At 41.5% G+C, this 15,626-nt stretch overlaps 1 long non-coding RNA gene across 2 annotated transcripts; it reads right to left on the bottom strand.

Annotated features, from left to right (window-relative positions):
* Positions 1-553: 553 nt before the first annotated feature.
* On the bottom strand, positions 554-13,961 carry LOC143177038 (uncharacterized). 2 transcript variants are annotated; one of them, XR_013001528.1, is made up of 2 exons: positions 13,762-13,961; positions 554-696 (listed from the first exon to the last, which is right to left on the bottom strand). It is a non-coding gene; the product is annotated as an uncharacterized LOC143177038 (long non-coding RNA). The 2 variants fall into 2 exon arrangements; XR_013001527.1 differs by lacking the exon at positions 13,762-13,961 and adding an exon at positions 1,336-1,596 and having other exon boundaries at positions 614-696.
* Positions 13,962-15,626: the final 1,665 nt, after the last annotated feature.

Below are 15,626 nucleotides of genomic sequence, written 5' to 3'. Positions count from 1 at the left end.
AACAAAGACCAGAGGGAAACATTTATTCCCCCGAGATTCGTTCAATAAAATTTCATGTGCCGAGAATCCGCGGCGGGAAAGTCAGCTGTACAACCACCCTTCGATTCCTTATACGATTGAGCTAATACGATTGCTACGACCGTCTGAAATCGAGTTTCTTGTGTACAGTGTATTCGACAACAGGTGGGACTAAATTTTAGGAATGCTGCTATATGATGAAGTAAAGTGAGCGTATTGAGAATAGAAAAATTATTATGAAGTACGCTTGTAGCCCTGATTTTTGGTTACAATCGTGAAAACTTGAGTAGAAAACATCTGAGACCTAACAGTCTCGCTATCATTGACTTCTCTCGCGACTTTTAAGTGCCAAGTGTATCCACTTATGCTTATGTCTATTTCTATTTCTAATAATTCCCCTATATTTCGTTATTCATAGTGTAAATATCGACAGCAAAATATTGTATAATTTTTATACCCTAATGGGTTATTTCCGTATAATGAATAAAATTAAAATTATTCAACGAAGGGGAGTGAATCTTTAGCTATAATCAGTTTATTTATGCATTTTACAACACATTCTACAGATCATCACCATATTCATTGTTAGTACATACAGCAGTCCATAAAAGAAAAACGTATAGAATCCTGTCCTGATTTTTCCAATAATGTTATAAAAAATTCCGCCGCTGAAGGCACCTAAAAAAGAAAAAGGTATAATGTGTGGTTGAACGATTTATACATTCTCGCAGGTTTAAAATAAAAATTTATATGGAATTCAACCAGCGAAATAAAAGCCGAATGTAGTTGAAAGTCGGATCGCGAAGGGTTAAGAAGTAAGGAAGACGTCGGACACGGTCGAAGGGCCCGAAAATTGCCAGGTTCGCTTACTGGGGGTATATAAAAAGTGCAGAAAGGAGTCCGCGTATAAAATACGATGGTGCGTGCTGTTTAAAGCCGCGGGTGGAAAAGCGCTTTTAAGGAGCCACTTACTGTTTTAACTTTTACGCTCTCGTTAAACCAATGGCCGGGCTCGGGTTGTACGGCTCGGTCTTACGCGTTTAGTTACCGCTTGTTACAGCTGGGAATCTCCTCGTTTACATGGCAGTGCTCGGCCGATACGAAATAACCGTGGGCGACCGCTGCACCGCGCGGAACTTAACGGAGGAAAATAAAATCGTAGCATCTGCTGTATAGAAGCGCGAAACTGCAGTAACGCCCGAGTGATTTTTGCTGGAATTTCGACGTTATCGAGTCCCGACGAGGGCCCTCATTTACATTTCAAATTTTAACGGTTCCGCTGGCCTAACTTGAAAAGCGTTTTGCATGAAACGTTACCGGTTACGTCTCTGAGCCCAATAAAGGAAGACAAGCTACTCGGTTCCCGGGGTCGAGCCGTGAAAATCCTTTCAGTGCCCCGTGTTGCTTCCTTTTGTCAGTTACGGGCTGCGGTATAACGACCGGACTCGCGCTTAGAGAAATTGGTAATTTAACCGTTTCGTTTCCTTGGATTGCGCTCGTTTCGCGAGCCTCTGCTTTGCTGTGTAAGTTAGAGAACATTTGTACCCTTTTTTATTGGCGCAAGTCATATCGAGTAACATGGGGCCTCCAGGATTTTTGTGGGTATACAGTATCCAAGAGAGCTTGTTTTTATAGAACTGTGCAAACTTACAAAGTCACAAATATTTCTACAAACGTTAGTACAATATGTAACATTTTTTGTTATGTATCTATGTATACATTTTTAGTTGTCGTTAAATGTATCATATTATTTTGTATGGATATATATTGCTAAAAAGGCGAATTTACAAATTCTCTTAACTGTAATTAAATATAGGTAAATTTCAAGAGATCCTGAAGAGATGAAATTAAAGAAAATAAAATGAAGCTTTCAATACGATTGCTTTATTGATCTATCCCTTTTTATGTAGAAATTTTCAGTGTAAAATAGAACAAGAAGAAAATAGAAATGAAAAAGAAGTGCATTCGACCACCAGTTAATTGCTAATTGTATTGAAATCGAGACCTTTCAAATTTTCACATAGAATGAAGTCAAAGTGAATTCATTCCATTTGAATAGAACAACCTTTTTTGCATGCTTCTCTCGCTTTTATTTTTATGCACTCGCTACATTCAAAACACATCACTTTTTTCGGATTCCACGTTCGATTTCATTTTCAAGTAGATCTGATACATCGAAGTGCAGCAGATAAATTCCCTCGAGGCGTATTTGATCCATGTTATAGAGTGAGTTCAGCATAAAAGGTACGTTTAATTTCATCATGTGGCCTATCGAATGCAAAAGAATACTATGATCGTCGATACTGTTCCTGCCCTTTTATAAAAAAGAATCGATCGTGGATGCGATCAAAAGCCTCAAAAGGGTAAGTGACTATAGAAATTGCAATACAGGAATTGGAAAAAATCTAAAAAAATGTTGAAAATTTGAATATTTGAAAATTTGAAAATTTGAAAATTTGAAAATTTGAAAATTTGAAAATACGAAAATTTGAAAATTTGAAAATTCAAATATTTGAATGTTTGTTCACGTAATTGTAGAACTCCAAAAATTCAAAATTTAAAAACTTGAAAATCACGAACTGTAAAACTAAATTAAAAGATATGAAATCATTGGTCTTGCAGAAACAAAGAAGCAGTACAACTCTCATGTACTCATATCTGTACTCAAAGATCTCCAACGCAGTAACCATATTACACCAGCATCATATATGAAAACAATCTTATCTACGCATAATTACGCATCTTTTTCGTTCCTAGACGAGGAATAATAACCACTCATATCAAAATTCACTGAACACACCATATACCCGCAGACAAAGGTCGAATCAATTCGAACGATTCGCATCGAACGAAACCGAATTGATGACGCGGTGAGGGAACGGTCTGGGGCGGGAAACGGTAACGTGGACAGAACGATGATCCTCTAGTTGAAATGAATTGGGGGTAGGCGATGGGAAAACTGTTGCAATTTATTCAATGCCAAAGTGGAACGGCCTAGGGATCCAGCGGCGGTCGAGTGGCGTGGAATTGCACTCTATCGGGTCATAACAATTATTAGCATTGCGACGCGGCGTGGAAGTAGCACAATAATATGCATAGGAGGGCTTACAGCGTTTCCATTACATTAGCCTTCGCGCGAACGTGCGGCCGGCGTCAAACGATCCGGAAATAAAGCGGAATTGCATATCGGAAACTTGGCTGGCTGGCCAACAGCCAGCCTCCAAGAACCTCCTAATTCTGTCCTTTGGAAAAAAGGAATCGATACTTTATTTGTCCCTCACCTTCGTAAGTTTCGGTGGTTAGGGTTCGTTCGACGAGAGGCAATCTCCCAGCAGACGGGGGGATAATGGGGAATTGGTATGGATAGAGAATAGGTGTCGCGGACGAAGGGGGATGATTGCTACGTTAGACGAAGGAAACGTAGTCGTTTCGGCGCTGCACTGCAATTACGTGTGCTTCGTTATTGGCGATGGGTTGCTTCGCAAGCAGCGCTAATGATCGTATGTAACTGACGAGGCTATGTTTCTTTCCTAAGGCTCTTCATTTTGTTTAGGGATCCAGTTGACACAGTCTACTTACACATGTTTGTAGTATTATAGATAACATGTGTTTATTAAATTGATGTTAGCTCAATGATTTTTCAAAGACGAAGGAAGTGTGTAGTCAAGGAAGCATGTCATGTACGAACAATTTTAAAATGTTCTACTAGCGATGTGGTGATTTGTCTTTTTCTAGACTGTAGGAACTGCTAAGTGATAATGGTTTCTTTTCTGTGAGATTATAGAAAAAAAGTTTCCTTCGGTGGTACCTGGACTGACAATGAGTGGATCTAAGCATATTGGAGGAAGTTGGTGCATGTTGTGGAGTGTTTTAAGAATATTGGAAATAATTTACACATTGATCATTATTAATACCACTATCCTTTCGTGATTACAGGTAATGAATCGCTCTTTCCATAGTTTCTTATCAATTGTTGAGAATTAATTATGCCTTTGTTATTGGATTCCCAACAGAAATCATGAGGTCCACTCAGACCATTTCATGATACGTAAAACATGTTCGAACAGTAGATGAACCACAGAATGACTCATCGATGGGGTAATAATTCATATTATTAGAGGACCGGTTGCGCGGCCAAAACTTGATCCTGTCGCAAGAGTTATAGACTAATTAAATCGGTGACAGAGCGTATTTGCGCTTTCACCGAACGCGCGCGACTAATTACCAGTTTACGGCGAACCAATGGCACATTAGGTGTAGGCGATTTGTCCGTTCCCTTCTAATTGCTCGCAGCGACATTCGTTACGAGCCTGTAATTTTGCATTACGTACTGCTACAATTCGTTATATGCCAACATGTCCAGATAAAATATAATAACGTTGTGAAAAGACTCGAAATTATTTGTTGAGATCTATTACCTGCGAATCTATGTTGGCGTTTGATACATATGAAATGAGAAACTAAGAAAAGACCTTGAAATCGAATCAATAGAAGTACTTGTAAAGCATGCTAAAAAATAGCCAACAATCTTTACACTCAACCTATTCTGAAAAGATTAATGAAAAAGCATCTCATAGATCTAATATGCTAACAAATAATATGGACTACTGGGAAAATACTTACGTCCTATTAACAAACAATCAACTATAATAAAATTTGCCGAATGTTATAAAAGAAATTACAAATTATAAAAAGAGGATATTAAAAATAAGAACGTAGGTGTTTATATGAAAATAAATATCCTAAATACAAGGTACTATACAAATGTTCCAGCAAGGTTGAAAATTCTAAGAAATATGCGTCGAGACACACAGTGTATTTTGCCCCATACCAGTAAATCTAACACATAAGTTGAATTCGTAATGGAAATCTTCGGTTACACGTTGCGTTATGGCGGTTTCTTATTCAGGTCTGAAGAAGATTACCGTCTGATCGGCGAAAGGGGTTTTCCAGCGGAAAAACGTAGTGACAAGCGCGATTCGAATCGGAAACGCTGATTTTGCGGATGAATCGGACAGAGTTATGAAAACACTGTCGGCTACTGGCTAGCGACGTACGCGATGTCTTTCAAAGAAAATCCATTTACTGCAGAACCGGCTCCTGGGCCGTGTCCAAGATACTCTAATGGTAGCCATTCCTATCGGTCCAATTGCCGCTACTGCCGCTGCTACTGGCAGGACCCGATTATACCGTGAGCAGATATCGCTACGTGAAAGAGATGGCAATTGCCGATACACTTTTCAGACGTATTCATAAGCTCCGTACACGCCTTTAACCCTCTACGCTGAACGATCAATCCTCTCGAAATGGTATTTTCGAAAGGATCGCAATCGACGTTTGTGGTGGATCATTGATGGAACCTCTTGGCTACCTGGAGGATTCTATTCATCGCGTACTTCGTTTACATGTGACACTATGCAAGAAAAATGTGGTACATACTTCTTTCAAATACTTGACCAGTCTACAAACTGAGTTGTACAGTCTAAAAACTGAGGCACTGAGCTGTTGAGTCGAAACTTCTTCAACTAAAATCAGTGCTGAATTGTAATTTAGTCTGTGTTGAATTCTAGAGTAATAATGTAGTAAATAATAATGTAGTGATTGCAATAATAATTAGATACAATTAGATATCGATATATGAAACTGTGTTCAGCATTCCGATATTTCTAACTAGAAAGACTTTCTTTTCATTCTCTAAATTTCAAACATTAATGTTTAAGCGTATTACTGAACGATAATTTGATTTGCTTTTAAGTAACTCTCCGAGTTTCGAACTCCTGGAATATTACTGGTAAGCAATAGACGGTAGCCGATTCTAGACTACGTTACGCGGCATGTATCTGCTGTCTCTCATCGGAAAGTTCACGCGACGAACTCGTACAAAGTACACTCGCCAGGAGAGAATATAATCGGATCGCGGAGTGTAATCAAACGGAGAGCATCGACTTTGCCTCCGACACGACGCTTTCCTTCTCTCGTAATGCCAGGAAATAAGGCCGCGCCAGACAGAGGATTCTCAGTGGCACGCTGTTTCCTGAGAGAGAAGTCAACGCAAAGCAACCCGATTCCAGCGCAACAGCAACAATTTCATGGGAGCAATTCGACTAATCCTCTTCACAGTCCTTCGACATGGACACGCTTACTTTTCGCCCCCATCCGTCTCCGTCCACCCTTTCCCACCCTCTGCCCTCCCCTCGTTGTTCCTAAGTCCATAATAGAATAGCCTTCCATTTTCGTCCAATGTCAGCATACGAATACATACAAGCACATATTCCACAGTCCACGCACCCTTTCACGCATGTGCGCACGTTGCACCCGTCTATCTGCGTGCACGCAGAATCATGCACGAGTTTCAACAAGCTTTGTTGGACTATGAACCCTTACGAGTGTTCACCAGAAGCCTTTTACTCCTTTGTCGGCGGCAGGATAGTGCATCCAATTCCCTGATTTCGAAATAATGAATTCTGCCCGGTCAGTCTGGCATTTTACTCACTATTTTCGGTGCTTTGTATTTGTTTGATGTAGTCCTGAATAGAGGGTATTCATTTCCTGGCTGGTAGTTGCGAGTAGAAATGGTCGATGAATACTCTGGCCAGACTAATGAAATATTTACTGGTACTGTTCAAATGATTTGATTGTTTGATATGAAGTCTGTCACAAAATACTTGATACAGTTCAGGATAAATGTCTCATATAAAAATTTCCTGAAATTTTGAAATTCGTCTTCTTTTGTAGGAAGCTCCGTTATCAAAAGGAACGAATTTTAGAATTTCCAGAAAATGTATATTCTTTCCTCAGCTTGACATGTCTGACCACAGACATCCATATTCTACTGTGTGTACATTCCAAAAATCTGTATCTCAGAGTTAGAATAATCCAAGTCCACTTTTTGCAAAATACTTAAAGCATTTAAATACTTTAAATAAATTTTCACCTGGTATTATCTTGTTCTATTTAATATCACCAGTTGTACTTCACTCTGTACGGTCACAAGGACCAACGATTACCCACTTACCCAATTAATGTCTATCACTATATATAATTAATCTACTGTTCGCAATCATCTGAGGTGAACGCCGAATGAATGTCCACGGTGAATTGGACAAACGGTTGAATTCCATTCGACAGCATTGTGCAGAGGCACAAACCGGTCTACTCGAATCGATGAAATCTTTTTCAAAGTTTGCTCGGGGAGGGGCGTCGAGACGAAAGTATTGTCGACGGTAGCGCGCGGATTCGGTGCGCTCGTCAAGAACACAAAGGGTTTACCGTCGCTGGATTCGTTTGTTTCGCACACGTAACAACCGATAACGAGAAATAACGGTTCCGTCGCTCCGCTTACCATCCACTGACTCTCTCCTCTTATCTTTTCTACGAGTGGCTCTCTCGTATTATTGTCTCATCTCTAGGTCGGTCAAAGGATAATCGGAGGTGGAAGCGACAAAGTCTATCCGGTCGGACGACAATTGTCTCTGCCCTCAATACAAAGTCTGATTGTCCCCTGGCCCCGTGCGAACCTTCGATCCGGGCGTATCCGCGCGGAGAATCCAGATGTCAAAAAGAAAGCGGGGAAATCGAGGCTCCGTCCTTTCCCGTGCTAACAAGGCCAACGTGAAATAACGAGAAACGTCTGGAAACGATAAACTGCAAATAAATGGAAATGACGCGAAACAGAGGCCGGTCTTTAGGATCGTGCCTCCTTTATTCCTGTCGGACGAAAAGGGGCAAGCGACAAAGTAACTAGCGAGCGGACTTGCAACATTAATTGCGCGAGCTGCGACAGATTTGCAAGGGGATTATTTTTAATCATCTCTGCCCGAACTTACTTGGATCAAGGATGTACAGAACGGTATGTTACATGAAAAGGCAGATAATAACAAGATAAAGTTGAATTGAAAAAATTGATGCCATTCTTAGGGAATGAAAAGTTTCTCAAAGCTTTGTAAGCTGATCTAATCTTACAGATTGGAAATTTCTTTTGCCATGCTTCCTGCATTAACGATAGATAGTATTATCCTCTGCTAACATATACAAATGACAATTTTAATTTGATTAAGTCATATTTGAAGAAAAACATGTATCTAAAATCGAACGACTTTAAGTTAAGTGTGTTTCAGTGATTTTTAATTCGTAGAAATAATTCAGGATTTTCACGGTAGGAATTTTAGGAATCTGGTCCAGCAGTAACGAATAGAATGGGTTATCGATAGATGAAATAAAGCAAGGATAAATTCCAACGCGTACGTAACCTTCGCCAGCGATATATTCTTTATCTCTCGTTGCTGGTTCCACCCTCTTGTGCCAGTAACGAAAACATGCGATAGAAGTTTCTATACGTATCGAAGGCAACAATGGCTGTGCAATACTATTACGAGAAAAAAGTCGAAGATCAGATTGGAGTGCCAGGGATAGGTTCGAATTGTACTTGACTCCATCCCACAAAATATCCAGGTTCAGAGATATGAAGGTACGTCGTAGTTCGAAATACGAGGAATTTACTGGGTCCACGGTAATGCGTCGTGTCTCTCGAAGCCTTATTGTAACGATGCTGGTATTGTACTGTTAAACTTTGCGACCAGTCAATCGCAGCCTGTCCCTTGCTGGACCACGGCTGCAACTTTCTCGTGTATCTCGAGCTGCATGTATCGACAAAACGACTCGGACAATTTCGAAGTAAATTTAAAAGCCACCCTTTCCGCTGTAATAATCTGAGAGCCTGGATTATACTTGCGGTAACAAACTAAGTAAAATAAGTCGAACGGTCAGAGCCATTTTAATCGCCGAACGATATTTGCGATACTTTTTGTAACTCTAATGCGATATTTAAAGGACATACTGAAAATTCGTTGCGGTTAGATACTGGAATTATTAGACAAACAGGTCCCTGAAACTTGTGATATATTCATTGCAGTTGTAAAATTTAGCTTCCACCCGCTATTGTCATTTACAGCCATAAAGGGACCGCTTCCCTCGGATGAAGATAATTCAACTTTATTTGACTGGAAGGGTTACTGAAGCACTAGGGGATATGTGAAGGATTTTAATTGACTTTAAATAGAGATGGGATGTAAATCGATCAGATCACTCTGGACATTGTTACAACTTGAGCAATAATACTTCTAAGTTGTTACTTTGGGGTTACCAAAATTTGTTTAGTGTTCAAAGTCTTTCACATTATCCATTCTAGGCAACATTATAAAACATTGACAAATAATTGCCTCTGTTCACAAAATTAACCCGAGTAAAATAATTCAGAGTCTCCACTGCCCTCGTAAACTAAATACAAAATGTGACTCATTAGCAAGTCCAAGTCTCTATCGTGAAGTAGTGGCTATCGAGAGATACAAAAATGTTACCAATCAGTTTGTCATTCATGAAAGTGCGAATTCATAATGCGCCTCATCAACGAATCCAAGCGTTTATCGTGAAGTGGAGGCCATCGAGAGCTACAAAAATGTTGCCAATCAATTTTTCATTCTTGAAAGTGCAGGAGCAAAAGTAGGTGTCAGAGATTACGGAGTGACGGCTGCGGCGCGGTCTGCCGGAAACAGGATGGAGGTTTCCGCGTCGACGGTCACGGTGCAACGTCCGATCAGCCGGAAAACGTCCAAACTCACAATCGACCCTGGGGAATATTTCATTCGGTAGGAATTTTTCCCTCGAATTTCGTTGCCACCAGGCCCGTCCGACGACCGACCATTTTCCTTCATCCAGGAGCGCCCCCCTCGCCTCGAAAATACGGGTCAACGTCTGAGCACAAATTGGAATGAACGACGAGAGACAACCAGCCTGGGAAAACAGGTTAGGAGAGGAGGCGAGGGGCGGGGCAGGGTTTAGGAGGGGGAGAAAGAACAGCGTGCATATGCAGGGAAAACGGGCAGACAGAACGAAAGAGAAATGTGGAAGAGAGAGAGAGAGAGAGAGAGAGAGGCACGTTGGGGTGAAAAAGAGGGAAACATTAACCTAGTTGACCCTTGCATCGGGGCGGTCAACTGGAAAATTCGAAAACTCGTTTGTCCAGCCCTTTGGCCCTCTGGTCGTTACCGCGTCCATGCAACTGACCGCTTCCACGTGCTCTTTTTGCACCGATAAGCATCGCAAGCTCGTTACGTTCTCGCGTAAGCAGATTTGCCTTGCGCAAGCCAGAAGAATATGTTTGCATTCGCGGGCTGCTTCTTTTCAACAATCAAGGTGGACAGTCAGCGAAGTTTGTTCTTATTCGAAAGAAATATTTTGGAAATTTCGACATCTCGTCATCGATGTAACTACCCTCCCAATAATCCTTGATGTTTCCCAAATTTGTTCAAATCCTTGTTTAATTTTGTATCAGAGTATTTCGACACTTTTAACAGGCCTTGCATACATTAGGGACTTCAAGTATCCTAGCATATGTCTTAAAAAAGATCAAATAGGATCTTGCAGTTTATATGAACTTTTTTATTATTTTTAGATTCTGAATCAGTCCCTGAAGCATTGCCCACTTATTACTGGAGACTCTGCACGTATAAAATATGGAATAGATCTATGCACTAGAAGTGTACAGTATAATACAGTAAATGCTGCCCACAGAAATCACTTTTAATGTAGATTCATCCACCTTCCACTGAGAAGAAGGGAAAGGTCTAGGTCCAAAGATTAATTTGACACAGCGAAGCTCCTCAACGCGGAAGTACCGAATTCGTTTGGCGAAAAGACCACCGAGACGCGTGAATAAATGGACGGTGCCAAAATAATAATTCCAGCCTTTAACTTCGTATCCACGTGATATAAATAAGACGGCTCCTGGTATTCATTATTGGACCCAGCCACCCCTGCGTGGAAGCCAATCGATGCGGAAAGTCGTGAGCTTGGATACCTCTGAACCGTAAAATCCGAAAGAATCACAGTTTCGGCACGAATCATTTTTAGTCCCGCGCCGCGGGCTTTCCTTATTTTATCGTCATATTAGGCGATAAAAGGGGATGAAAGCGAAAGGTCCGAGGGACGCTCGCCGGAGCTTATCTCTTATACTCGCAAAGCCTTTTTGGGTCCCGCGAATGTAAACTGCATAAACATCAACTTCGTCGCCCGAGGGGGTCCTTCGAAGACTGGTCAAACGAGCTTCTCCAGTTGTTTGGCCGAAACTTCTCTTCAGAGAGACCATCACCCTTACCTACTACCCCAATGATTTGGCTATTCGCTGCAAACTGAATTAACCCTGTTTATATAACTTCGTCCAGATTTTTTTCGCCTTTGTCGCTGACCAGGCACCTACAGTTTGCTCTTGCACTGTTTAAATAAGTGGCCAGCTCGCATATGCGCCCTGTAAAGACTGACAGCCTGTTTAGCTACGCTCGTATGGCAGCTTGATCGCTGTTTGCGCTTTACTGACCTATACAGTTCACTGATCACGATTGAAGGAACAGTCTGAACGTTAATGAACTGTTTGGTCAAATATCTCGATACAATGTCGAAGAATTATAAGTCTGTGACAGTGGAATGTAGGAAAGTGTGAGTACTTGGATTAGAGTGTCTTTAGAATTGGAAATCTAGTTAAGTATTGGAACGATAAGTAACCTGACGTTTCGAGTCGGATCCTAGTGTATCTTAAATTCATTCTAGAGAAGCCACAGGAATCGAAAGTGCAGGCATGTCACGAGACTGGACAATCTTCGTACAATCCTTTCGATAAAAGCATCCTTGGTATTCTTCGGAGCAACGAGACGGTAAACGTCGACGTTAGAAGAGGGGAAACGAAAGAAGGTCACGTCGAGTTGCTCTCTTGCAATTGTCATCTCGGATCAATCACGGAGTACGGCTAACGTAATCGGAAAGTCCTTTATATCCGGCGAAACTAAGTTCCGAGGCAATTTGTGTCTCTCTTTGTAAGGACTAGGTGGAGACCAGGAAGAAGGAAAAGGGAGGACAGGGTGCTACACAAGCGACTTTGCATCGCTCGAAGCTCGGTTCAGACTGCTTCGCCCTAATATAAGAAGAGGGAACCTCTTCTTCCTTTCTCTCGTTCCTCCCCGCCTTGATCCTCACCCTCTTCATCCCACCTACGTCTACTTTCTCGGTTCCGCGACAGAGCTGAGCCTTCCTACTCACGCGCGCTTCTTTTGCTTTACCTGCCTCCTTTCGACCACCCTCATCCGCAATTCCCTCCAATTCTTTTCTCGAAACAAGTTTGTAAAACGCAATTTTCCCGTAGGTTGACAAGTCATCTAATCGCACGTTGGGACACCGTCTACTTCCACCACCAGCCCTCCCTGTTTGTTCCCCACCATTTTTCTTTCTTTCTATCTCCCGTATGTCGCTTACCCGTATATCACTCGTCCCACTTTCCTTTTGCATTCCTGCGACAACGACGGCCGCAGGAGAATAGTTTCGAAAACGATCGCGACTCTAAGATACCAACGGCATAACGTTCTCTCAGTTTGAGAGGGAGTAATACCTGCCGCGGTGTTGGCGTGGTATAGCTTGTCCCCGAGTCTTAAGGTAGGTCTATACTACTTGTCATATAACAAAGTTATATAACTTTTTAGAAAACAGAAGAAAGACATATGTATAAGATCGTCCTTTTCTATCCTCTAGAAAGTTATATCACTTTGTCAAATAACATACAGCGAAGACCTATCTTCAGTATACAACTTAAACCGTTTTTTCTTTATTTGTAATAGACAATGAAACTAAAGTATTTAAATAAGAATTTTTAATGAATAAAAATTTTAAATCTTATTAACTTTTAAAATGTCGAAAAATTGTTTTTAGATTACTAAAACACCTCTGGCCCAGGTTTGAAAGAGTGTATCTTATCTTCTGATTCAATCTGAAAGAAACTGAGGAATTGGTCGCAAGTCAGAAAGGTATTGAATTGTCATCAAGTATCCACGGAACGAAAGGTTCACCGTCTAATTTCCATCTCACCCTGATTTACGCTCTCATTCGCAGGAACGATCGGATCGACTTTCTCGAGTCCTACTATAATACCGTTTTGCTCGCATATACGTTATCGGTCGCGTCTCCGCGTCGACTATGGCTGAATTATACGATTAATCTCCTATCGAAAATTAGGTTAGTGGGCTATGATGATAATGGATGGTAGAGAAATTCGGGGAAGAATGGATCGGTGAAGCACGAACTTCCGGGGTGCTCGAACAATAAGTCCGAATGCGGTGGTGCCATTTGATAAATCACCGTATTGTACATTTGGAAGAAGTTATGCATTCTACTTCTGCTAGAAGCACCGATTCCAAATGGCTATAAATTAAGGGACACATTGTTCGAGGGTGTTAGGCATCGGTTCCATTGAAGACTTATGTGCAAATATTGCTGCTATCACCATGTAGAATATCATGCAATTTTTGTACCTGTGGATGCTTCTATATTCATGCAAGCGTGTATTACTAAAAATAAGAACACTCCAGAAATCGATAGTTTAAATTAAGTATAATGAACTACAGCTACTGATAGGAATCTTGTTCAAAAGTTGATAAATGTTAAATTCATTATAACTACCTTTGAAAAAATTGCAGATTCTGATGTTAAACGTGTTAATTATACCGACTATAATATACTCTTATATCACGATCATTCTTAAAAATTACCTCCTTCAGTGAAACATGGAGCTCATGAAATAAACATTAAAATCTAAAATCTACTCCTTATAAGTACTCTGTTAAAGTGTTGCGTATAACGAATTGCAAATTTATAACACAATAATGCTATAAAAGTTTCTTTTCAAGTAATTCTTTCTTTACTCACATTTGTCACATCTGAGAAGCAGTGAAACAGACGAGGGTGTCATCGTCACTCCATTCCCTTGTTTTCGAGTAAGTTCAAGATTAGGGTACTTCCCATATATTTAGAAGCTCCCCGCGTCTATCTGCACCCTTGCCATCGTTATGACTCGGTTGATCACGCCTCCCCGTAGATTGCATCGATTCCAGGGTAGTTAGAACTCCTTTAGAGCCTTATCAAGCTTCGTTTCCTCGGCACCTTTGCCCAGGGAACTGGAGCCAATTGAAAACACAGGTGTAGGAAACAATAAGGTTGCTGCTTAAAGAGAGGAAGAGAAAGTCGAGTGTAGATGTTTAGAATGGGGAGCGGGATGGGGTGATGGGAGGCCGGGGATGGGACGCGGAGAGTGAAGTGTAGGTGATTTCGCCGATTACAGAACGAATCTAGAGGATCCCTTTCATGCTCTCCTTTCACGAACGAAGTCAAGTAACAATTTCGAGATTACGGCGCTCCCGAAATGAAATTTCATTCGCGAGTCCCAGAGGAACCGCGTTTCAAGGAGTGTACGGCCTCCCCCGCCTCCCCAATCCCCCTTTTTCTCCCACGGTCTCGCTTCTTCGGCAGCTCTTTCTCTTATCCACCGTGGAACCAGTCGCCTCCAGTCTCTTCCAATTTTCTCTTCGTTTCGAGAAGAACGCTGGTAGGGATACGCCACAAGGGAGTTTACCGGAAAGATTTCGTCACGGGACGATATTATTCCGTCTTCCCGCTCAGGCCTCCTCGTAACGGACTTCCTCCACCTAGACCTCTTGTAAAGGACTTCCTCGACGTTCTTCTCAAGCCTGTCTCACGCTCGCCCCCTTTCTCCCGTTGTTCTTTCGTTCACCTTTAAACGACAGCCCCGTAATCAATGCAGCCGTGGAGCGGCGGTCCGCCTCTAAATTCGGCTGACAGTGCCGCAAACGAATCCGTCACCTGTAACGCTTGCCGCCGCAGCTAAAGACGTCCCTTTATTTCCCCTGTGAAGCTAAACTGCAATTTATTTTCGCGTAGCGGGAGCGACGGAGCGGGAAAACTGTACGCGCGTCGATCCACTTCAACCCAATCCCATTCCAGCGTTTGCTCCTGATTTAGCAGGCTCGCTGGTCTCGTCGAACACCCCTGAAACGCAATTTTCTCTATCCTGCCTTCGAATTGGTGCGCAATTGTTGTGGACGGAGGTGTATCCGTGGATCACAGTGCGAGGGAAATTTTACAGCTGACTGTTTTTAGTTGGGTTTAGGATTTTAGGGGTATTTATGGCGAATTTGGTGTCCTTTTGGTGAGTTGAAAAGAGTACGAGTCTAAAGACCACATATTGAGGTATTTGATCACTATTTGTAGTTCTGTGCATTCTACATATCTAGATCCCAGAGCCAGAGGGGATTAAGTCTACTAGTTTGCTGTGTGGCTCAATCCACTTTGGCGTTGGAGTCCAGATATAGCTTTTAGATTATTCGAAAATTGCTAATTTTGGACTTGTACTGTGCTTCAACTCGTGCGTCAAAATATAGCCTGCGTGTGTTCGCCCTTACTAGCATCAGTCTGGTAAGACTGATATTGGCTCTACTACTATATGAATTATATTGTATATGTTACTCACTATCAGCTCGTCAGTGATCGCTGATTCACAGTGACACTGTACTGTTCTTTTTCAGAAAAGAAGGGAATAAACCAGAGTTCGCAAACTGATCACTAGTGTATATTCAGCTTAAGACAGGTAGTGAAACCACATTCTACTGTATATTATTTTAATTAAAAAACATGCAGGTTATACTTAGCAGGCGAGTGAAAGTCAATGATTTCAAATCGAATCTATTTCTAAACTAATCAAAGAAAAATTCTCGAAC

Source organism: Calliopsis andreniformis, chromosome 3 (genome assembly GCF_051401765.1).
Source record: "Calliopsis andreniformis isolate RMS-2024a chromosome 3, iyCalAndr_principal, whole genome shotgun sequence".
Taxonomy (NCBI): Eukaryota; Metazoa; Arthropoda; class Insecta; order Hymenoptera; family Andrenidae; genus Calliopsis; species Calliopsis andreniformis.
This window is presented reverse-complemented; position numbering and strand designations above follow the sequence as displayed.